Consider the following 25013-nt stretch of genomic DNA (forward strand, 5'->3'; position numbering starts at 1 on the left):
TCTAAACTCATGCAGTATGGGGATATTTCACCTGGCTAAAGGTCCCTTTCCAAGGACTTTTTTTTGTGTGGTGAATAGAACACAGTTACACAGAAACATTGTGGACCTTGCAACATGGTGTTAATTATCTGTAGCACACATTTGAACTTTGCTGCAGGTTGTGTAAGTGGATATAATAATAGTTTGGACTACACTTCCTTCCCACTTACACTTCGTGACAGTAAGACGTGGAATTATTTAGCGTTTTGGGATTGTTTGGCCCTCCCAAGTGCATTGAAAGATGCTATATTGTCAATGCAGCATAACTTCCATAGGAATTATCTCTGCTGAGATAATTACAGACTTTGCCAGGGACATGTAATGTGTAGATAAACACTACTTGCCTCACCTGCCATCTAAACACTGACTGTTTTGCTATATAACATTTGCATAATTCACTGGAGATTATCTATTCGTGTTGAGGTGTCTTGGAATGTGAACAACTTGATAAGTCAACCAAATATCAAACATTTAACACTTTACCCTGTGTTTTTAAATCTGACTGTACAGCAATAGCCCATTATACAGGTTTGCTTCATTACCCTCAATCTCCAGCAACATACTGTATACTTACATTTTCTTTGCTACCCCCACCGCTCTATTCAACACTGAGAGTCAATGGAAATATCCAGTACCTTTGGACATGGGGGTGCATGGGTCTTTAATACACTGTACTGAACAACAAATGACACCACTACAGGTTCATGTGTTAGTTATGTTGAGAATTGGTGGCAAGGGGTGTGGTGGAAGTCTTCATAGTTTTTTTACAATGTTGAATATATATCTGGTTGTGTATAACAAAGGGCAAACAATATCAGTTCTCTTAAGATGTTGCCACTGTCTTTACTGATTTACCCAACAAAATTTTAATCTGAGCCTTGGTCTATGGAAAAAAAGATAAGTGGTAGGTTAACCAAAGCACACAAGGTGAGTATAGTAGCAAGTCCTAGTTGCAATCTCGAAACACCCAATACGAGGACAATATGCGACCGGTCTAAACTATGTGGCATGTTCACCAATGCCAGGAGCATGGCGGACAAGATGGGTGAAGTAGAGATACTGTTGTACGAGGAGGATTTGGATTTTGTGGGAATTTCAGAGACCTGGTTCAACAGCTCTCATGATTGGCTGGCAAACATTCAAGGGTATACCCTATACCGCAAGGATAGAGAGGGTAAAAAAGGGGGAGGGGTATGCCTATATATCAAGAATAATATACAAGTGAATGTGAGAGATGACATCACTGAGGGAGCTAGAGAGGAGGTGGAATCCTTATGGGTAGAGCTCCAAAGGGATGAAGCTAAGGGGAAAATAATACTGGGAGTATGCAATAGGCCCCCTAACCTGAGGGAGGAAGTGGAGACGGATCTCCTATCACAAATTGGATTAGCAGCAAGGATGGGAAGTGTTATCATAATGAGGGATTTTAATTATCCAGACATAGACTGGGCGGAGGGAACCGCCCATTCATTTAAGGCTCGCCAGTTCCTTAATGTCTTGCAGGACAATTTTATGGGTCAGATGGTAGACGCACCAACTAGAAATAAAACATTACTGGATCTACTGATTACCAACAATACAGACCTGATCACGGATGTGGAAATACGGGGCAATTTAGGTAACAGCGATCACAGGTCAATTAGTTTCAGTATAAATCACACAAATAGGAAACATAAAGGGAATACAAAGACACTGAATTTCAAAAGAGCCAACTTCCCTAAACTACAAACCTTGCTAAAAGGCATAAATTGGGATAAAATATTAGGAACAAAGAATACGGAGGAGATATGGGTTTGTTTTAAGAGCATATTAAATAAGGGCATTAGCCAATGTATCCCATTGGGTAATAAATTTAAAAGAGCGAACAAAAATCCTGGATGGCTTAACTCCAATGTAAAAATGCATATAAAAGCAAAGGAGACGGCCTTCAAAAAATACAAGGTTGAGGGATCATCCTCAGCATTCAGACTTTATAAAGAATGCAACAAGAAATGTAAGGGTGCAATTAGGACGGCTAAGATAGAACATGAAAGACACATAGCGGAGGAGAGCAAAAAAAATCCCAAGAAATTCTTTAAGTATGTAAACAGTAAAAAAGGGAGGACAGACCATATTGGCCCCATAAAGAATGAGGAAGGACATCTGGTTACAAAGGATGGGGAGATGGCGAAGGTATTGAATTTATTCTTCTCCTCAGTCTTCACGAGTGAATCGGGGGGCTTCAGTAACCAAAACTGCAGTGTTTATCTTCATGACACAACACAGGAAGCACCTCCATGGTTAACAGAGGACAGAATTAAAATTAGACTTGAGAAACTTAACATTAATAAATCACCGGGAACAGATGGCTTGCATCCGAGGGTACTTAGGGAACTCAGTCAAGTGATTGCCAGACCATTGTTCCTAATTTTTACAGATAGTCTACTGACTGGAATGGTACCAGCTGATTGGAGAAAAGCCAATGTAGCACCAATATTTAAAAAGGGCCCAAAATACATCCCTGGGAATTATAGACCAGTTAGCCTAACATCAATAGTATGTAAACTCTTGGAGGGGATGATAAGGGACTATATACAAGATTTTAGTAATAAGAACGGTATCATTAGCAGTAATCAGCATGGATTCATGAAGAATCGTTCTTGCCAAACCAATCTATTAACCTTCTATGAGGAGGTGAGTTGCCATCTAGATAAAGGAAGGCCCGTAGACGTGGTGTATCTGGATTTTGCAAAAGCGTCTGATACAGTTCTCCATAAACGTTTACTGTACAAAATAAGGTCCGTTGGCATGGACCATAGGGTGAGTACATGGATTGAAAACTGGATACAAGGGCGAGTTCAGAGGGTGGTGATAAATGGGGAGTACTCAGAATGGTCAGGGGTGGGTAGTGGGGTTCCCCAGGGTTCTGTGCTGGGACCAATCCTATTTAATTTGTTCATAAACGACCTGGAGGATGGGATAAACAGTTCAATCTCTGTATTTGCAGATGATACTAAGCTAAGCAGGGCAATAACTTCTCCGCAGGATGTGGAAACCTTGCAAAAAGACCTGAACAAATTAATGGGGTGGGCGACTACATGGCAAATGAGGTTCAATGTAGAAAAATGTAAAATGATGCATTTGGGTGGCAAAAATATGAATGCAATCTATACACTGGGGGGAGAACCTCTGGGGGAATCTAGGATGGAAAAGGACCTGGGGGTCCTAGTAGATGATAGGCTCAGCAATGGCATGCAATGCCAAGCTGCTGCTAACAAAGCAAACAGAATATTGGCATGCATTAAAAGGGGGATCCACTCCAGAGATAAAACGATAATTCTCCAACTCTACAAAGCTCTGAACGCTGAAAACCCGTATTAGCTGGTTGCAAAGCAGTGCACTACAATTGGTGTCTAATGCACAAGCCTTCTGGTTCAAGAGATGCGAGTGTGTGAACAAGTAGTTAGGTTTACATAAGGGAGGATCTGTAAGGGTTACAGTATTGCAGCGTACACACGATCAGATTTTCCGACGGGAAATGTTCGATGGGAGCTTGTTGTCGGAAATTCCGACTGTATGTAGGCTACATCGGACATTTTCCATCGGAATTTCAGACAAACAAAATTTGAGATCTGGATCTCAAATTTATTGACAACAAAATCCATTGTCGTAAATTTCGATCGTGTATACACAATTCTGATGCACAAAGTTCCACGCATGCTCGGAATCAAGCAGAAGAGCTGCACTGGCTATTGAACTTCATTTTTCTCGGCTCGTTCTACGTTTGTGCGTCACCGCGCTCTTGGCGATCGGAATTTCCGACAAGATTTGTGTGACCGTGTGTATGCAAGACAAATTTGAGCCAACATCCGTCGGAAAAAAAAACATGGATTTTGTTGTCGGAATGTCCGATCGTGTGTACGCAGCATTAGTGTTAGATGGGTTATGGTAGGGTAATCCTTTCAGTGGTAGTGATGCCAGTGCTGATCTGCTTGTGCTGAAAGCTAATTTACCTTTTCAGAAGCATTTCTAAAAGAGGGAGAATCTCTGCCCAGTAGGCATTGGTCCATTTAGTATCCCTAGTGCCCAGAAGGGGGAGCCTGCATTAAGTGGGACTTTATGTGCAACCTAACTACTTTAAGGTTGTATGCAAATATTGTTACACCTTGGCCAAGATCCAATAAACCTTTAAAACAAGAAAACATTTATTTGCTATCATTTAACCAAAAGAAAATTATTGGTGAAAACTCTGCCTAAGCGCCCGGGCGTCAGGCTGAAAGCGCCCGGGCGTTGGTGGAAAAGCAGCGCTATCTTTAGCGCCGCTTTACCGTTGTTTTAGCTGCGCTATTCGGCCACTTGCTAGACGGTTTTAACCCCCGCTAGCAGCCTAAAAAGAGTTAAGTCCGCCCGCAAAACGCTGATGCAGCGGCGCTTTGCCGGCGGTTCAGTGGCGCTGCCCATTGATTTCAATGGGCAGGAGCGGTGGAGGAGCGGTGGAGAAGCTGCTGGCAGGAATTTTTGTGACTCCCTGCCAGCGCAGTGCCCGTGTGAAAGCACTTAGGCTTTCACACTGTGTTTGCAGCTGAGGCTTTTTTCAGGCGCTATGCAGGAGCTATTTTTTTTAGCGCTGTAGTGCCTGAAAAATGCCTCCAGTCTGAAAGGAGTCTTAACTATAGAAAAGAGAATAATAAAAATAGCAGCAGGGGCTTCCCATACCTTCTGTCTCCACCCAATAGAATCCTGAGATTATGTTTGCTAGGGAAGGGAATTAGGTCCAATAGTGTTACTGTAACATGACATTTCATTCACTCAGACTAGTTCCAGATTGGGTACAGCCCTTAGTTCACAAATAAACATTTAATACAGGATGCACCCATGATACCAGTGTGACAAAGGGTTAACAGTAGGGATGAGCTTCGAGTTCGAGTCGAACTCATGTTCGACTCGAACATCGGCTGTTCGCCAGTTCGCTGAACAGCAAACAATTTGGGGTGTTCGCGGCAAATTCGAAAGCTGCGGAACACCCTTTAAAAGTCTATGGGAGAAATCAAAAGTGCTAATTTTAAAGGCTTTTATGCAAGTTATTGTCATAAAAAGTGTTTGGGGACCTGGGTCCTGCCCCAGGGGACATTGATCAATGCAAAAAAAACTTTTAAAAACGGCCGTTTTTTCAGGAGCAGTGATTTTAATAATGTTTAAAGTGAAACAATAAAAGTGTAATATCCCTTTAAATTTCGTACCTGGGGGGTGTCTATAGTATGCCTGTAAAGGGGCGCATGCTTCCCGTGTTTAGAACAGTCTGACAACAAAATGACATTTCAAAGGAAAAAAAGTCATTAAAAACTACTCGCTACTACTACTATTAGTGAATTGCTATTAATGAATATACTACTACTACTATTAATGAATTGCGGGTCTGACAATACACATAAAAGTTCATTGATAAAAACAGCATGGTAATTCCCCACAGGGGAACCCCGAACCAAAATTTAAAAAAAAATGACGTGGGGGGTCCCCCTAAATTCCATACCAGGCCCTTCAGGTCTGGTATGGATATTAAGGGGAACCCCAGCCAAAATTAAAAAAAAAAAAAAAAAAAAAGGCGTGGGGTCCCCCTCAAAATCTATATCAGACCCTTCAGGCCTTTAAAAATGACAGGAGACAGTTTTTGACAATTCCTTTATTTAAATGCTTCTTCTTTCTTCTATCTTCCTTCGGGTTCTTCCTCCATCTTCTTCTTCTTCTGGTTCTTCCTCCGGTGTTCTGATCTGGCATCTACCTCCGCGGCGCCGGCGTCTTCTTCCCTTTGTCTTCTCCGCTCCGCATCCAGCATGATGGGATGTGAGGCTCCCGCTGTGTGACGCTTCTAATTTTCTGATGGTTCTTATATAACGGAGGGCGGGGCCACCTGGTAACCCCGCCCCACTCTGACGCACGGTGACTTCCCTGTCTGCCCCCTCTGACATCATGGGGAATGCCACAGGGAAGGCGCCGCAGAGGAAGATGCCAGACGAGAACACCGGAGGAAGAACCAGAAGAACCAGAAGAAGAAGGTGGAGGAAGAAACCAAAGGAAGATAGAAGAAAGAAGATAGAAGAAAGAAGAAGCATTTAAATAAAGGAATTGTCAAAAACTTTTTTAACATTTTTGACACCTTTTTTGTGAAATGGTAGGGGTACTTTTGTACCCCCTTACCATTTCACACGGGGGAGGGCCGGGATCTGGGGGTCCCCTTGTTAAAGGGGGCTTCCAGATTCCGATAAGCCCCCCCGCTCGCAGACCCCCACAACCACCGGGCAAGGGTTGTGGGGATGAGGCCCTTGTCCCCATCAACATGGGGACAAGGTGTTTTGGGGGGCTACCCCAAAGCACCCTCCCAATGTTGAGGGCATGTGGCCTGGTACGGTTCAGGGGGGGCGCTCTCTCGTCCTCCCCTCTTTTCCTGCGGCCTGTGTGCTCGGATAAGGGTCTGGTATGGATTTTTGGGGAGACACCACGCCATTTTAAAAAAAAAATTTGGCACAGGGTTCCCCTTAAAATCCATACCAGACCTGAAGGGTCTGGTATGGATTTTAAGGGGGACCTCACACCATTTTTTTTTTTTAATTTTGGCCGGGGTTCCCCTTAATATCCATACCAGATCTGAAGGGCCTGGTATGGAATTTAGGGGGAACCCCCCACGTCATTTTATTTTAAATTTTGGTTCGGGGTTCCCCTGTGGGGAATTCCCATGCCGTTTTTATCAATGAACTTTTATGTGTATTGTCGGACTGGCAATTCATTAATAGCCGCGAGTAGTTTTAAATGACTTTTTTTCCTTTGAAATGTCACTTTGCTGTCAGACTGTTCTAAACACGGAAAACATGCGCCCCTTTACAGGCATACTATAGACACCCCCCAGGTACGAAATTTAAAGGAATATTACACTTTTATTGTTTCACTTTAAGCATTATTAAAATCACTGCTCCTGAAAAAATGGCAGTTTTTAAAACTTTTTTTGCATTGATCCATGTCTCCTGGGGCAGGACCCAGGTCCCCAAACACTTTTTATGACAATACCTTGCATATAAGCCTTTAAAATTAGCACTTTTGATTATTCATGTTCGTGTCCCATAGACTTTAACGGTGTTCGCATGTTCAAACAAATTTTTTGCCTGTTCGCATGTTCTGGTGCGAACCGAACAGGGGTGTGTTCGGCTCATTCCTAGTTAACAGTTTCTAGAGAAAGAACACAGCAAACAATGGTTACTTTCAGACTGTCTCTCTCTAATTGAACATTACATTGTAGTAGGGAGGAGGAGCACTGGGGTTCTAGATGTACTAGTATATACAGTAGATATTCAATGGTTTGTGGGGGATTTTAGGCAGCTTTCTAATATTAAACACCCTCTTGGGCAGTCCTTATAGAAGCATTAGGCGAGGGTAGAAGATTCAATTGCCAATCCAGCACAGCCAACATATTTCAGGACTTCAGAAGTCCCTCTTTGTGAAAACTTTAAACACATACATGTATATTGAACAAATATAATCAACATACAGTAATTCATACTAACAACAAAAAATCCATATGTATTCATTCATTATACTTAGCAATGGATTTATTTAATATATAGACATACTAAGAGCATTAGGAATGAATACATATAGTTTTTTTTTTGTGTGTCCTTTCTGGGCAGTCGCTTTGTTTGTGTCACTTGGGCACAGTGATTACATTGTTTATGTTCCTCTTGATATAGGTGTTTATAGTCCTGATGAAGAGGGACCTCTGAAGCCCCCCCGAAACACATTGGAAAATCTTACTGATGATAACATGTAATACAGTGAATTACTTTAGCCTTGCCTCCTATCATTGTCTTTTCTGTGTTAGTATAGTGTGTAGCATAGTACCCATTCCTCTCTCAGTCTGCTGTACATTAAACTGCAGGAGGCTAAAATTAAAACAAACTGAGATACTATTTTTGCATTTGCAGCCATTGGGCATACAAAGTACTTCCTAAAAAACTTACGTCAACTACATTGGGTAAACATCATACGTCCTGGTCTTCCTACCCACCTTGGCTACTTAACCAACAAAATCACATTGTCTCTGCTGCAGGAGCGCAAACAGCAAACACCGGTTGCCAGCTTAATTAATAAACACATCTTAATAATACTAATACAACTTATTTAAATTAGTTCTTTTATGAGCAGATCAAAAGCATGTCCTGAGGTTTTTACATAACATCATTTAAAAGAAGAGATGAAAAAAAGAAGAGATCATTTAAAAGAGTTAGGGATGAAAAGATAAGCTCTATTTTCTAATAAAAAAATAGTTCCCATTTATTTTTATATGTAAACTTTATATTTAGGCTTTTGTAGATTTATTTTTTGTGTGTCGTGTTAAAAAAAAAAAAATAATAATAAATAAAACTTTATATGTCTATTTAACTTGTAAATAACGTCATGCTTTGTACGAAAAATGTCATTTTACTTTCATTATAAAAACAGATAAAATGTGATTTTTTTTTTTCTACAATAATACTAGTTGTTCTAAAACTCACACTGGTAAAGCTAGAGGAAAAAAAACTTTATTTACCTTGCTGCATTTAAATTTCACAGAAGTTAAATAATTATTGCAAAACAAAAAAAAAGCCTTGCCTGTGATTAAATAAATTATAATAAATTACCTCTCAATAGGAAATGGTTAAGACCCCTGACAATTTTTGTTACTGTGATCTTTAACCACTTCAACCCCGGAAGATTTTACCCCCTTCCTGACCAGAGCACTTTTTACAATTTGGCACTGCGTCGTTTTAACTGACAATTGCACAGTCGTTCCACGCTGTACCCAAACAAAATTTGCGTCCTTTCTTCCCCACAAATAGAGCTTTCTTTTGGTGGTATTTAATCAACTGTGCAGTTTTTATTTTTTGCGCTATAAACAAAAAAAAGAGCGACAATTTTGAAAAAAAAAACTATATTTTTTACTTTTTGCTATAATAAATATCCCCAAATGTTTTTTAAAAAAAAAAAAACAAATTTCTTCATCAGTTTAGGCCAATATATATTCTTCTACATATTTCTGTTAAAAAAAAATCGCAATAAGCGTATATTGATTGGTTTGCGCAAAAGTTATAGCGTCTACAAACTATGGGAAAGATTTATGTCATTTTTATGGCATTTTTTCTTTTTTTACTAGTAATGGCAGTGATCTGCAATTTTTAGCGGTACTGCGACACTGCGACAGACAGATGGGAGACTTTTGACACTTTTTTGGGACCATTGGCATTAATACAGCGATCAGTGTTCTAAAAATGCACTGATTACTGTGTAAATGTCACTGGCAGGGAAGGGGTTAAGTGTGTGTTTCCTCAGTGTGTTCTAACTGTATGGGGATAGAATTGCTTAGGAGAGGAGACATATCATTTTTCCTACTTAGTAGAAGCAAACGATATGGCTCCTCTCCTCTGACAGCACAGGGATTTGTGTGTTTACACAAATCGGACGTAACTGTACGGGATTTTGCCCAGGGGAGCCATTCTGTCACAGTATATCTGCGTGACATGGTCGGGAACCAGTTAAAGAAATTTACTTTTACTTCCTTTCCAAGTGACACAATAGGAAGTAAGAAGAAGTCTCTCCACAGAGAGAAGGGGCAAGCCTTGATAAGGAAGTCATAGATCATACAATTTTCTTTCCATCCACCACGAGTGGAAGGGAAGAAATTTGCTTGATTCTCCCATTAACACAGTCAGTGTTGATGGGGGAATCACTCCTTCAGTGCTCTTGTATTCGGCTGTAGCGGCTAGAGCTGCCGGCAGCAATCGCATGCAAAAAAAATGACAGGCTGGTTGTACTGAAGTTGATCAATAAATCAACTTTAGTACAACCAGCCTGCCCGTAGATGGAACCGGCAGAGATTCGACCCATCTATAGCTGGAGTCTACACCTCCAATAAAAATAAAAAACGCTTTAAAACTCTATTTATCTATTTAAAAATTTAAATAGCTTATTGTGCTTGTAGAAATGTTAATTTAGTTTCACTGAAAAATCGCATAATAAAATTTGAATTTTTTCATCTACTGTGATATAAGTTGTATAAAAACTAACAATGGCAAAAAGTATTTTAAATTTTACATTGCATGAACTCACTATCAAATTTGACTACCTTAGAAAAGTAAACTCCCTAGCCTAGCCCCTTCCATGAACGGTCCGACCGTGTGAAAGGGGCCTAAAAGATGCATTAAAGATGGTGCAGCTATAAGACCATACAACAGAACAAAATATTACAGCGCACACATGCAAAAAAGACATTTACCTCCTGCAAGTCTTATTTAAAACACCTAAACATTTTCAAAAAACATTAGCAAAAAATATGGGGATTTGGTCACACCATATTGCTATATGGTGCTTAAGCCCACTTACTGCAACAAATTACCCCATGATTAGTGGGAAGAGTCATGGGTGGAGACCTCTAGTTCTCCCATATAGAGGAGTGTATTGCTCCCATGGTTCAGAGAAGCAGGATCTCCCAGTCTATGGTAGTGTAGGACCCACTAATCATGGGGTACTTTGTCGCAGTAAGTGGGCTTAGCACCATATAGCAATATGGTGTGACCAAATCCCCATATTTTTTGATAATGTTTTTTGAAAATGTCTAGGTGTTTTAAATAAGCCTTGCAGGAGGTAAATTTTTTGCATGTGTGTGCTGTAATATTTTGTTCTAATTATTTGTCGTGACCCAGCTCCTCAATTCCTCCATCCCTACATGACCTTTTATGTAGCAGCTGAGAGAGGAGCAAAGTTGAAAACTAAAGAACAGCCATTCTCAACCAGGGTTCCATGAAAGCCTAGTGTTCCTCAACGGGTTGCAGCACTTTTTTTTTCATTCCTCAAGAGGTTGCTCGGGGTTCCTTGAGCAGTGGCTCACTGACATTCCGTCTGATGATGCCTCATAGTTCTGGGGTCAATTCTACTTTCAAGAGAAAGCGACATGACACCAATGATCTTAATAGCTTTCTATAAGGGGTAAATTCTTCCCACTGACCACCAATGTAAATGCATTCTTCCCACTGACCCTGAATGAACTGTTTGTTTACTTATAACTTCTGTTTTTCCACTTCTGTTGAGTGAGGCAATGGTAATGTAGCTTTGGCCTCACAGCTGCATCCTGGGAAGGCTACATCAACAGTTCCTCCCCCTTCAGATGGCACACACTGTCACATGTTTTAGGCAGTAAATGGAGATGGATTCATCTGCCCTTTGTGAAAATGGCCACTGTGAGATGAATGGGGGGGGGGGGCAAAAGAAAATTAGGTATGCAAAGAATAAAAAGCCTGCAGTTATCTATAGGTATATCCTTGTAGATTGCCATTTCTAAAGGTGCCTTTGTCATAATTTTTAAGATAAGGGAGAAGTTCCTCTTTATTAATCCTTGTCTGTTCATTACTATTTCCTCTTGGAAGCTGGCACCAGGAATGTTCGGGTATGTCAGTAACACTTTCTTCCTGCATATATACCCTCAGGGCTTTCTTCTCATTATGTTAACAAGTGTAGACATGATTTTTTTGGCTGCCGTGGTTGGAATGGGTTTGCACAAGTTACCATTCCCATATGTCTATGGCCACATTTAAAGTGAACCTGTGTTTTGCCAATGCATGGATAGCAAAGCAAGAGGTGCACTTTAAAGCCAAACCCCACAACAGCACATACAGTAATTGCCTTCTCCTTTCACCACCCCACTTCTTCATTTGCTGGAAAGTACAAAGGGAAAACACTGGTATGTCCAGGTATGGAAAAGCACGCGACTCGCTCCCAATCCTCCTACATTACAGTGCTCATGCTTAACTCCTGTATGACACGGTAACACATGTATGTGGCATCCAGGGAGTGGGATTTAATCCTGGGCATCGCATATATGTGTGCCTGCACCCAAGGATGGGGGAGAATGAAATAGAGAAGAAGAAGAGGATCAACCGTAGCTCATTGCAGGGACATGCGGCGAGGTCAGTGGCTGGTGAGGCACTGGCTAGTATCAGAGCCAGATACACACAGGTTACACATGCTGCGAACATTAGAGCGAGAGCAATAATTCTAGCACTAGACTCTAAACATGTAACCTGTAAAGGAAATTGAAATCATAGCCTATGGAGATTTTTAAGTACTGAAGTTTGGCGCCAATCCACAAGTGTGCGCAATTTTAAAGCATGACATGAAAGTTAGGTATCTATTTACTCGGCGTAACATCATCTTTCATAGTATACAAAAAAAATCGGGCTAACTTTAGTGGTTTTTTTTGTTTGTTTTTGTATCCATAAAGCAACATATTCCAAAAAAAATGTGTTCGAAAAATTGCTGCACAAATACTGTGTAACATAAAAAGTTGCAACGACCACCATTTTATTCCCTGGGGTGTCTGCTAAAACAATATATATAATGTTTGGGGGTTCTGAGTCATTTTCTAGAAAAAAGCATGTAGGAGAGAAGTCTCAGAATTGGCCTGGGTGGCAAGGGGTTAATTACCATAAGTAAGTAATATACAAATAATTATTTTATATTGTTTTTAAGGAAATTGACTATATTTTCAAAAGCTGTACTCAAGCAGGTGGCTTAACAGACACATTACTGAAGTTTGAAGTTATAACTTCAAACCAGTAGTTTCACAGTAATTAGATAAATAATAAATTATCTTATAACTTATAGCATAATAATATATGATTTAGCTTGTACCTTTTCAGCAGAAGCAGATTCTCATTCTCCCTCTTAACTGTGTGAGAAAAACATGGGATTGTGGGTAAATCTTATAACCATAAACACAGTTTTTCTCTTGTAGTTAAAGGGGTTGTAAATGTATTTTTTTTTTCTTTTAAATAACAAACATGTTATACTTACCTCCACTGTGCAGCTCGTTTTGCACAGAGTGGCACCGAACCTTGTCTTCTGGGGTCCCTCTGCGGCTGTCTCAGCTCCTCCCCACAAGAACTAAACAACTTCATGCGAGCTCTCTCGCATGGTGTATAGTTCTTGCAGGTGCGCTCCCGTGATACAGCCGGCGGCTATAGCAGCTGACTGTATCATTCGGCCCCACCCCCGCGCGCCACGTCATTGGATGTGATTGACAGCAGCTCGAGCCAATGGCTGCGCTGGTTTCAATCCATCCACTCTAGCCAATCAACGGCCAGGCTGAGCGACGAAGAGGATGTCGGGAGCGAGCGCGGGACTTTCGAGGGGTCAGGTAAGTAAAACGGGGGTCTGGGGGGGGGCGGCATTGTTGGATGTTTTTTCACCTTAATGCATAGGATGCATTAAGGTGAAAAAACGTGAACCTTTACAACCCCTTTACAGGGCTTGGCTGGAAGGGAGCATTTGTCTTTTAGACACATTCCCCCTTCTATGACACTGCATTTTTATTGGACAGCTTGGGCCAATGGTACTTTACCGTTGGTCCAAGACTCCAAGCTGTCCATTGAGCTCAGTGCCTCTGACAAGAAGTGAGAGGCACTGTGAGCTCAACCTCTCAGTCTGCTGCAAACTGAGTGTACCAGCTTGTATTTAAACTGGCTGCTCTGTATGCAGCTTTTGACAGGCTGTGCAAGGAGCCCCGTATCTCCGGAACCATAGATGATAGGATCCCCACATTTTGACCAGTGTTGGGGTAGGACTTCAGATATCAGTTTCTGTGACCCCAGATCGCCCAGCTACAACCCTTGAAGTCGATCGTTCATTTAAATTATTTTTTTCTTTATGTTAATTGCAGGGGAGGCTCTGCCTCCCCTGACTGCACGTCTCTGGCTCATTGGGGAGCCGAGATATAACAAATCCACAGATCCCATATCTAATCAAACTTTTTAGAATTGTTATGATGTATATGAGTGAGCTAGTCATTAGCCATGATCCAACTGAGTTTACTCTTGACATAATTGAAGGGAATAACCAACTGTTTCCAAAGCCTAGCAATTGTGATCCTTGCTGCCAGAAATATATAAGTGACCAATTTCACCGGCTTCCTGGGCACTTCTTAAAAATAATTTTAAAAATAAATAATTAAGGGTTTGCTCACACTTTGGTCTCTGAAGAGTGACCAGCATTTGAATTGCTCTTCAAAGAGCATTTGACAGGTGTAAGGAGACATTGTATCACCTCCGCACTGCCTGCTTTAACCCCTTAAACCAGCGGCTGTGAAGCAAAGAATAGGGGCCGCAGCATGTGTACACCCCCAAGGCGGCAAAATCCTTGCACCATCCCCGATTACAGTGATCATTAATCTGTGGCCCGCCCCTGTGTTGTTCTTTCACTGTAAAGAGGATAAATAGCTCACTTTCCCTCTAGCAAAGGAGGAGAAGATACATTGTATATTTTCCTCCTGGCTAGAGGACATGTCTGCAAAAATAGTCTGTCATTTAAAAAAAAATAATAATAACTAGTTCAGGGCTTGATCTAGTCTAATACATTGTAGTGGAGTTTAGGTGCCAGTGTTAGTGTCAATGTAAATATCAGTTAATGGCAGCTAGTGTCACTGTGTCAGGTAATGACAGTATAAGGGCTAGTTTACACTTGCTTCAAAACATGGCTTCGGACATGCTTTGCTAAAGCTCTCTGAACGCCAGTCAAAACCCGTTAGTAAAAAAAAATGGTTAGCTTACAGTCTTGTTTACACCTTGCTTTTGCTTGGTGCTTTGATGAGGCTTCGGTGGGGATTCGATCAGGCTTTGGTGGAGCTTCGATAAGCCTTTGGTGGGGCTTCAATGAAGCTTCGATGAGGCTTTGGTGGGGCTTCAAGCGAACTTTGCCATAGACTTCTATGGAGGCTTTGAAGATGCTTTAAAGCACCAAGGCTGGGTTCACATATGAGCCGCATCCGTCACACAGCAGAGGACCGGTGTGCGCTGGTTCACCGTTTCAGGTCCGATTTCAGCCCAAATTTTGGGCTGAATTTGGACCTGAAACTGACCAAAAAAGGCACATGTTTTTCCTGCAAAACGCTCCAGACCTGCTGCGGAGATATGTGAACCGGCTCCATAGAGAGACAGTCACATTCTCTTGCTATGCGAATTGGATGCGGGTTTCGCATAGGTGTGAACCCAGCCTAAAGCTACATGGGGTATAATTCTTGAAGCAAAGCAAAGCATAAGCAAGGTGTAAACAGAACTGTAAGCTAACCATTTTATTTAGTGACAGGGGCTTTGACTAGTGTCCAAAGCCTTGTTTTGAAGCAAGTGTAAACTAGCCGTTAATGTGTGTTGAAGCCGAAGCAAGTGTAAATGAGCCCTTAGTATCAGTTAATTTCAGTGTCAGTTAGGGTTAGTTTACACTTGCTTCAAAACATGACTTCGGACAGGGTTTGTTAACCACTTAAGGACTGAGCCTCTTTTTGAGATTTCTTGTTTACAAGTTAATAACAGTTTTTTTTTTGCTAGAAAATTACTTAGAACCCCCAAGCATTATACATTTTTTTTCTAACACCCTAGAGAATAAAATGGCAGTCGTTGCAATACTTTCTGTCACACCGTATTTGCGCAGCGTTCTTACAAGCGCACTTTTTTTGGAAGAAATATATTTTTTTGAATTAATAAATAAGACAAGAGTAAAGTTAGCCCAATTTTTTTTTATATTGTGAAAGATAATGTTACGCAGACTAAATTGATACCCAACATGTCACACTTCAAAATTGCGCCCGCTCGTGGAATGGCGACAAACTTTTACCCTTAAAAATCTCCATGGGCGACGAGGAGGAGGAGCCAATCGGTTTGTTTCTCTGTAAATTGCACTCCCAGCTCACGCTCCCATTTGGAAATATAGGGAGGTCTAAAGTCCAGAGGTTGAGCTATCAGTAATTGATAAGGCTGGGAAATCGCATGCCTCAATGGAGACTGCTCCAGGCTTAACAATTCAAAGGAGGTTAGTTGCCTCCTGTAGGCCACCGGAGAGGGCAAAGAGCCAATAAAATTAGCTAACTGTATTTTTTGCAAAAAGGAGAGCCCCGCCGAGGCCGGGTAGTCCATAATTTGTTGCCTATTCTTCCACTGACCATTAATAAGGAAGTGTCGGACCTGTGACCTTTCGACTATTTTCAATTCCAGAAGTCTAGGGTTGTTGAGTCCCGGACTGAAAGCTGGATTGCCAATAATGGGAGTGAGTGGAGATGGGAACAATGTAACCGAGAAGTTGCGGAAGGCCTTCCAGGGTAGTCTGCCACGTTTCCCCCACCGTGGGATGATTCAATATCCGATTTGGCAAGGGCCTCTGGCACCAGGGCAGCCACTCCAACTCGACCCCCGTTAGGGTTTGCTCTAATTGTACCCATTGTTTCAGAGCTACGTGCCGACACCAGTCCAGAGTACGGGTTAGGTGGCACGCCATGTGATAAAGGTTGGCATGCAGCAGGTCGATGCTGCCCCTAAATTTTGGAAGCCGAAGGACGGTTTGTGCCAAGGGGGGGTTTCTGGGCCCAGACAAAATTGACAAACGCTCTGTTCACCGCCCTAAGGAAAGAGGAAGGGACTCGAACAGGGAGTGCTTGAAAGTGATACAGCAACCGAGGCATGATGTTCATTTTCACTATGCCACCGTGCCCAAACCAGGAGAACAGACCATGCTGCCAATCCTGAAGGTCCTTCTTTATGGCTGTCAAGAGAGGGGGAAGTTGAGGGGAAAAACCTCCTCCACCCTACTGGGCAAAAGTATGCCCAGATACTTAATGTAGGACGAGGCCCATTTAAAGGGAAAGTCCACACGGATCAGTGCAGCTAAGGAGGGCGGCAGGGCAATCTCCAACGCCTCCGATTTCTGATAATTGATGCGGAAAAGCGACAACTCTTCATATATCTTCAGTTCCGCGAGCAGATTTGGGATAGATACCAGGGGATTGGTCAAAAAAAGTAGTAAGACGTCTGCGAATGCCGCAATTTTCAGGGAAAGGGTGGCATCCAATCGCAGGCCTGAGATGTTCAGATTGTCCCTGACTAATCTCAGAAAGGGTTCAAGGGTCAAGATAAATATCAGAGGTGACAAGGGGCGCCCCTGTCTCGTCCCATTCGTTATCTGAAATGATGATGAAAAATGGCAGTTAACCTTGACCTGTGCCGATGGGCAAGAATAGATAGCTTGAACCCAATTCATCAATCGTTTCCTCAGGCCTATGCACCTAAGAGTCTCAAACAGAAAGGGCCAACTCACCCTGTCGAACGCCTTCTCGGCATCAGTCGAGAGAAGCAACATTGATGTCTTCTGTGACCGCGCAGCGTGAATCACATTAATTGCCTTGGTTGTGTTGTCACGTGCCCCTCATAGGCACAAACCCACTTGGTCGGAGTGGATCTTTTGTGAAATCAGGTCCATCAGCCATATGGAAAGAATTTTGGTGAATATTTCTAGATCCACATTTAAAAAGGGAAATCGGCTGGAGGTTTGGCAATATAGGGGATCCTTACCCTCCTTTGGAATCACTGCAATGTAAGCACGCAAGTCGTCTCCTGCGAGGACAGTCCCCTCTCCCGCCGCATTATATGCAGAAAGAAATGGGTTTCTCCAGATCGGATAGTTCCTCCTCTGAGAGATGAGGGAATCCCAAGCTTTTGCAAGTAATCCTGTATGGTCCTCCATTCGAAGGATTTCTCCCGCTCAGACGCTGGGCACGGAAGATTATACAAAGAAGTATAATACCTCTGAAACAGGTCAGCTATATCCTCTGTAGCATGGACCTTATTGTGGGTATCATTAAGAAGTTCGGGGATAAACGTTCGAGCTTGCTGGGCTCTCAGAGCCGCGCCAGCAGTTTTCCACATTTGTTGCTATGCTCATAGCACGTTCGTCTACACTTGGCAATCACAGCTTTAGCCCTGAACAGGGCCAGGGATCGCAGTTGGTTCCGCAAGGCTGTCAGATCTGCAAGAGCCCAGGCATCTAGTGATTTTTTATGAACAGCCTCTAGGGATCTGATTTTTTCCAAAAGACTGAAAATCTGTTGCTCTCAAGCTTTCTTGAGCCGGGATCCTATCTTAATCAAGAGACCCCTGATGTATCCTTTGTGCGCCTCCCAAACCATCGTTGGGGCGACCTCTGGGTTTACATTAGTGGAAAAAAACTGCCTCAGTTGCCTTGACACTTCCTCTGCGACCTCAGGCATTTGGATCAGGGAATCATTAAGCTTCCACATCCACTTTGGGAGAGGGCTGCAATAAATCAATGTCTACAAAAACCAGGGCATGGTCTGAAAACGTTATGGAGCCAATCGAGGCTGAGGTAACCCTGGACAAAAGTGATTAAGGCATCATAAAAAGTTCAATTCTGGTGTAAGAGTCATGTGGGTGTGAGTAGGATGTGTAGTCTCTATGGCTCGGGTGAAGAACCCGCCACACATCCATGAGGTAGAAAGCATAGAAGTTTCTCTTTAGGCGTTTCAACGCTGCATAAGAGAGCTGAGAGGCATTCCTGGAGGAATCCAGGGCCGAATCCATGACGAAGTTCATGTCACCCCCCCCAGGATCACCGCACCTTCAGCAAAATTACCCAATTTGGTCAAAATCGGATCCAAGAAAGCAACCTGATTTGAATTGGGGAGGTATAGGTTCACCAGGGTGACCAAGGAACCACCCAGCGTTCCCTTTACAAAGAGAGCTCTGCCCTCCACATCACTCCATTGATTCTTCACCAACCACTGGGTTGTCCCACGGACCATGGTACTCACTCCTTTTGACTTAGAATCAGAAGAACACCCATGGTATGCCGTTGGGAAAAAACGATCTTGGAGTCTTGGTATTTTATCAGCATGAAAATGCGTCTCCTAAAGGAAAAAGACGTGAGCCTTCAAATGTTTCAGGTTAGCTAGCACCATAGAGCGTTTCTCCGGGGTGTTTAGCCCCTGCCCATTGATAGAGACAAGACGAACAGGCTCTGTTTTACCCATGCTCATGGTATGAGCTGGTGGAGGCATAAGGCCGATATAATAAAAAAAAAGGAGGGGGGGGGGGTAATGAAAAATTGGGGTAGAGAGAAAGGAGAGCTGAGATAGAGACTGATAAAAAACAGAGAGACCTAGTCTCAATGCACCCCAGTAACCCCAACAAAGGAGTCCCTGAGCGGGTGCAACCCTATGTGGGGGGAAGCGGTTGTTCACAGCAGGGGTCAGAAGCTCCCTATCCAGACCCACACTGTATATACAAAGAAAAGAAAGAGACATGAGTAGCTGAAAAGCCAGGTGATGCCAATACCGGTGCCCTGCCCATAGTTGTCCAAGCATCTGGTAACTGTTACAATTTAATGTAGGAGGATTTGTTTTATCTCTGTGTATCACCTGAGGCTAGTCACTTCACTGTGTGGATGTAAACCCTTTAAGGTGGAAGTAAACCCTCACATATACCCAGCGAAGTGAACAGCCTCAGATGATACACAGAGATGAAACAAATCTCCCTACATAAGTTCTACATGTATATCTGCTGTCTTCAGCTTTATATATTCCTTAGAAAGTTCAGATCGTGTTAGATTTTCTCTTCCTGTTAAGCACTGGAAGTGAAGTCGGGGCACACAGCCAAGACAGTGGATTGGAGGAAAAGCACCCCCCCCCGCCTCTTTCATAGGCAAAGACTTCTAGAGCTGTGCTGTGAATAGTTTAGCTCTCTGCTAACCTATTTATATCAACCTGCCCGACAAAAAATTCAGCCTGGTTTTATCACAGTTGACAGAGAACTTGTCAGAAGTTATAATGCTGATAACAGAATGGAGCAGGATAAAGGCATGGGACTTAGTGCTTTGAAGATAAATAAGAAAACACTACAGATTTATGTGCCCAGCTCAAATTTCAGGTTTACATCCACTTTAATACAGTGGTAAGAGATTTGCAGTAATCGCCAACTCTGTCTTATCCACTGGACCCACTACAATGTTAGTTGCAGAAGATAAAAACAGATACAAGGAGGCAGACACATATTTATTAGGGCAGCCTTACTCAACCTTTTTATCCCAGGGGAACCCTTAAAATAATAAAAAAAAAATAAAAAAATGTTAGGTTTGCAAGATGAAACTCTGCTGACTTCCATCATCCAAACACACCCTGGATTAAGTAGTGGAATCCATACCCGGGTTCTCTGGCTCCAAAGTGTCCTCTGTCCACTGGATATGATACAAAGTAAATAGCAAAAGTCGGCAACTCCAAAATCCTTTAGAAGACTTTATTCATGGCACAGGAGTGACATAAAAGCAAGATAATGCATTTCGGGACGTAGCCTTGATGGCATCATGCAGAAACGCGTTAGCTTGCTTTTATGTCACTCCTATGCCATGAATAAAGTCTTCTAAAGGATTTTTGAGTTGCCAGATCTTGCTATTTTCTATTTACTTTTTTGAAAATAGGCAATTGGGTCAAGTTTTTACTGCTTCCTATCAAGCAACAACACCCACAATTAAAAAGGAGCTAATAGAGGTGTACATAGGTGTATGTTAGTGTTATCCTACGTCTTGGCTAAAACAACACTGCCTGAAGAGTTCAGCAGGTGCCCCTGCTTTACAACCGCCTTCACTCACTTCTATTAAAATGTGGAGCAAATGAATGCAAAGCATCAAAAGTAGGGATGCACCGATATATTGGCTGCCAAAAATCATTAGGCGAAACTCTAACTCTATCAGCGTTTTGCCAATAGAAAAAAGGTGCCATAATGGCCACAGAAAATTATTGACAGAAAATAGAAAAAAGGTGCTGATATTTATTTAAATTCATGATAATAATTGAAAAGTCGAATATAATACAATTATATATAATATATGTATATATTTTTTAATAAACTGTCCATTTCAGGTTTCAGTTTTGCTTTTCGGCTAAGTGCATCCTGATTTTTTTGTTTCGGTCCAGAATTTTCATCTCGGTGTACCACTAATCAAAAGTGACCATTTCCCATTTAGGCATTGGAAAATAAAAAAATAAATATTATATACATATATATATATATATATATATATATATATATATATATATATATATATATATATATATATATATATATATATATATATTACACACACACATATATACAGTCCTGTGAAAAAGTATTTGCCCCCTTCCTGATTTTGTATTCTTTTGCATATTTGTCACACATCAATGATTCAGATCATCAAACTAATTTTAATATTACACAAAGATAACTTTGAGTAAATATAAAATGCAGTTTTTATTTATTTTATCAAGGGCAAAAATCTGTCCAAAGCTGCCTGGCCCTATGTGAAAAAGTAATTGCCCCTCTTTGCTAAATCATGAATGAACTGTGATTAACCACATTTTAGAGTTTTCACTTGCCACACCCAGGCCTGATTACTGCCAGAACTGTTGAATCAAGAAATCACTTAAACAGAAGCTGTCTAATAAAGTGAAGCACACTAAATGATCTCAAAAAGCAACACATCATGCCACGATCTAAAGAAATTCAAGAAAACATGAGAAACAAAATAACTGACATGTATCAGTCTACAAAGGGTTACAAAGCCATTGCTAAGGCTTTAGGACTCCAGCCAATCATGGTGAGAGCCATTATCCAAAAATGGAGAAAACTTGGAACAGTGGTGACCCTTCCCTGGAGTGGCTGGCCTACCAAAATTACAAGAGCATAACGACGACTCATCCAGGAGGTCATAAAAGAATCCAGAACATCTAAAGAACTGCAGGCCTCACTTGCTTCAGTTAGGGTCAGTGTTCATGATTAAACAATAAGAAAGAGACTGGGCAAAAATGGCGTCTATAGGAGAGTTCCAAGGCCAAAGCCACTGCTGACCAAAAAGAACACAAAAGCTTGTCACGCATTGGCCACAAAACATCTTGATTTATCCCTAAGACTTTTGGGCAAATATTCTGTGGACTGATGAGACAAAAGTTGAACTTTTTGGAAGGGGTGCATCCCGTTACATCTGGTGAAAAACAAACACAGTATTTCATAAAAAGAACATCATACCAACAGTCACACAAAGAAGTGGTAGTGAGATGGTCTGGAGCTGCTCTGCAGCTTCAGGACCTGGACAACTTGCCATAACTGATAGAACCATGAATTCTGAGCTCTACCAGAAAATCCTGAAGGACAATGTCTGGCCATCAGTTCATGACCACAAGCTCAACCGCACTTGGGTTATGCAGCAGGACAATGATCCCAAACAGACTAGCAAGTCTACCCCTGAATGGCTCAAAAAACAAAACAAAATGAAGGTTATGGAGTGGCCTAGTCAAAGTCTGGACTTAAATCCTATTCAGATGCTGTGGCATGACCTTAAACATGCTGGAAAACCCTCCAATGTGGCTGAATTAAAACAATTCTGCAAAGAAGAGTGGGCCAAAATTCCTCCACAGCAATGTGGAAGACTTATTGCCAGTTATCACAAATGCTTGATTGCGGTTGTTGCCGTCAAGGGTGGCACAACAAGTTATTAGGTTTAGGGAGCAATTACTGCACAAAGCAAGGTCCATAAAGACATGGATGAGCGAGTTTGGGGTGGATGAACTTGACTGGCCTGCACAGAGTCCTGACCTCAACCCAATAGAACACCTTTGGGATGAATTAGAACAGAGACTGCGAGCCAGGCCTTCTCTCCAGCATTAGTGCATGACTTCACAAATGCTCTTCTGGAAGAATGGTCAAAGATTCCCATAGACACACTCCTAAACCATGTGGACAGCCTTCCCAGAAGAGTTGAAACTGTTATAGCTGTAAAGGGTGGGCCAACTTAATATTGAACCCAACGGACTAAGACTGGGGTGCCATTAAAGTTCATGTTTGTGTAAAGGGATCCATCCCAATACTTTTAGTAATATAGTGTGTATATATATATTAATATCATAGGGCATTTGAGGTGCATTGCTTGACACAACTTGAACGCCTGTGCAAAACCTGCATAAATTCTACAGGCACGTTAATGTCGGCCTTAAAATTCACGTCTGTGAGCCTTGTAAATATGTGAAAATTGACTAATGGCGCACCAGAGCAGGGCGATTTTCAGGTGTATTTTTTCGGAGCTTTTTTTTGCATGTTTTTGCATGCATATATGACCATTGTAGAAGTGTATTCCAAGCGTTTTCCATGTGTATTCAAGTTTCAGACGTCTTTGTTTTAGCCAATGAATAGCATTAGTGGGAGGAGACTAGTTTTCTCAACAAAACAAAAAAAAGCGCAAAATCACTTGATTTTGTGCGTGTTCGGGCAATCTCTCATTTAAGCTAATGGGTCCAAAAACGCCCAGTTCTACCCAAAAAGTAGCTACCGTAAGTTTTGTAGCGTCGAGCTACAGGCTCATACATGAACGGCCAACGTGGGAATATTGGGGGTTTTGGATGTTGAGCGTATTTAAGCTACAAAACGCTCAGGTGTGAACAGGGCTTGCTCCTTTAGTAAATCAGCCCCATGGCGTATTTGTGACGTTTGCACGCGTGTAGATATCGCTGAGAGGACTACCCAGTTCTGGTCTTTGTCGCAATGCTGGTGAAGATGTGAGGAATGACACTTGTTCTATCCAATGTATGTGATGAATGTCAGGCAGACAAGTGTGATGAGGGAGGTGAGAGAGGAATGAGGAGGCCACCATGTCTCTGTCATTGTCCTGCAGAGGTAGGTCATCCAATGTTCCATCATACATACCTGTGTGATCAGGACATTCCGATGGTTGGGTTGTAGTGTGGACACCCCCGGCCGGCCGATCATTGTGCGGTGGATCATGTCCTTCTCCCATAGAACAATGGACACAGCGGATCCAGCACTGGAGCACTAGGACCCGCAGGCGTCTGCAGAGGAGGGGGAGAGGGGAGCGGAGGACGGCCGGTCCTAGTGCCTGCGAACTGCTGTGTACAGGAGAGGACAGGAGGAGCCGCTCTGCACCTCTTCTCTATACACACCGCCGACCCAAAGGAGGACTTCTGACCCTCCCTGCACCCGCACATCACTAGTGCCAAATATACATCCCGCTTAGACCGTGGCGGCTCTGCACACTGCACTATCAACTTTGTCCACTAGGGGGAGTGCGGGTGTTGTTATAGATGGCAGGCTGTGAACTGGGCTGCTGCTGATGTAGCCACACGTTGGACCACATACACAGTAAAGGCAATACAGAGACAAGAGACATTACATCCCACTGGAGGAGTAAAGGCACTACAGAGACAAGGTACAAGACACATCACAGCAAACAAATCACACTAGGGATGGATTCACTTTCCACATAAAAGTCACATTCAAAGTGGAACTAGATGTAACTTTTAGAAAACTTTGATCAGACAGAAGAGGCGTGCTATGTGCCCTCTGCGGTAATGCACACTTACCTGCCTGATCACACCAAATGTATACTGAGCTGCTCATGCGCAGCTCAGCGTCCATTCCCGCAATACTGGCTATGCCAGAACAAAGGACTTTTGTGCACATGCAGACATCTTCTCCCACCGGCCAATCAAAAGGTTGAAAACCTGGCAACTGTTGAGAAGATGACAGTTGCCTGCGATAGATGGTGGAAGTGAGTATTCTGGGGAGCAGGGGCAGCCCATCCATAAAGGGCACACGGGCGCCGCCCCCCTCATCTATGCGTCTGGCCCCTTTCAGGATGCCAGATGCATGGATTCCAATTGGGGGGGGGGAGTTTGAAGCACCTGATTAGAGCCAATGGCTCTAATAGGCTTCAAAATAGGGTGGGCTTGGGATGCAGAGAATGCAAACCGAGCCCACCTAGGAGTGTTACAGAGGTCAGTAGTAGGTAGGTGCAGCGTACAAAGGTCAGTAGTAGGTAAAGCAGTGTATAGAGACCAACAGTATGGAGGGCAGCGTATAGAGGTCAGTAGTACGTAGAGCAGTGTACAGAGGTCAGTAGTATGTAGAGCAGTGTACAGAGGTCAGTAGGATGTAGGGCAGTGTACAGAGGTCAGTAATAGGTAGGGTCACGTACAGAGGTCAGTAGTATGTAGGGCAATGTACAGAGGTCAGTAGGATGTAGGGCAGTGTACAGAGGTCAGTAGGATGTAGGGCAGTGTACAGAGGTCAGTAATAGGTAGGGTCACGTACAGAGGTCAG

At 42.5% G+C, this 25013-nt stretch overlaps 1 protein-coding gene across 3 annotated transcripts in view; it reads right to left on the bottom strand.

Annotated features, from left to right (window-relative positions):
- The window catches only part of LOC141110892 (uncharacterized), a 70459-nt gene extending 46445 nt beyond the window's left edge, over window positions 1–24014 (bottom strand). For all 3 annotated transcript variants that reach the window (XM_073602652.1, XM_073602653.1, XM_073602654.1), the window contains exon 1: window positions 23601–24014. The gene's annotated coding sequence lies outside the window, so the exon portion shown is untranslated. The remainder of the gene's footprint in view (window positions 1–23600) is intronic.
- Window positions 24015–25013: the final 999 nt, after the last annotated feature.

This window comes from Aquarana catesbeiana, linkage group LG10 (genome assembly GCF_042186555.1).
Source record: "Aquarana catesbeiana isolate 2022-GZ linkage group LG10, ASM4218655v1, whole genome shotgun sequence".
NCBI lineage: Eukaryota > Metazoa > Chordata > Amphibia > Anura > Ranidae > Aquarana > Aquarana catesbeiana.